Consider the following 902-nt stretch of genomic DNA (forward strand, 5'->3'; position numbering starts at 1 on the left):
AGCACCCCCAGGGGAGCCCCAGCAGCTGCTGTCACAGGCAGGGAAGGCAAGAAGAGCCCAACATGGGGCTCCACAGGCTTCTCTTAAGCCTGGCTCGCAGCCTCTGGGATCCCCCAGCGTCCCCTCCAAACCCCGGCACGGTCCCCTCTCTCCTGGGGCCTGCTGCTCCCAGACCCTGGGCGATTCCTCCAGGGACAAGATGTCGGTCCCCTGGGGCCAGGACCTGCCCGGCCACCCCTCCAGGGAGCCCACAGCTGCCCCATCCTCTGGCTGCCCCAGCCGGCTGCCGGGGGCCCGGGCATCTGCTCCGCGGGGAAGGAAGGAAGCAGCAGGCAGTGGGACGTGGGGTTTTATTTCATTTTATCCAAGTACCTTTGAAAAGATCATTGTACAAGTCAGCACATGAGAACGCAGAGGAGATGTCGCCAGGGCTGCGCGGCCGCTGTACATATTTACAGGGGACCCCCTGAGAAAAAAAGGGGGAGACGGAAATCCCGGGCATGTTAACAACCTCACCAGACACAACACCATCAGAACTTAAAAAAAAGGGAGGAAAAACGCTCATAACGCTGTTCCTGGGCTGAAAACGATTGCGGATTTTGCTGGACTTCACATAGCGTATAGGCTAGTCACAGAACCGTGTTTTAAAGGCACTCGGTGACATATACAACAGGCTGAGTCACATCCCGGTGCGGTGCCACAGGATCCCCAGCAGCTCCAACGTGCTGCCGCGACCGAGAGCAGCGCCAGGCAGGGTGAGCGCTGACGTGGAAGCCCCCCGGCTTCGGGGGCTGCCCTGGGTTCTGCGAGTGGGCGAGGGCTGGTCTCCGAAGGAGCCAGTGCAGAGCCACGGCCGCGCCAGAGCAGGGCAGGGCCCGGGCTGGGGGCCAGGGCAGGGTGGC

This window comes from Pygoscelis adeliae, unplaced genomic scaffold (genome assembly GCF_000699105.1).
Source record: "Pygoscelis adeliae isolate BGI_AS28 unplaced genomic scaffold, ASM69910v1 Scaffold85, whole genome shotgun sequence".
In the NCBI taxonomy this organism is placed as follows: Eukaryota; Metazoa; Chordata; class Aves; order Sphenisciformes; family Spheniscidae; genus Pygoscelis; species Pygoscelis adeliae.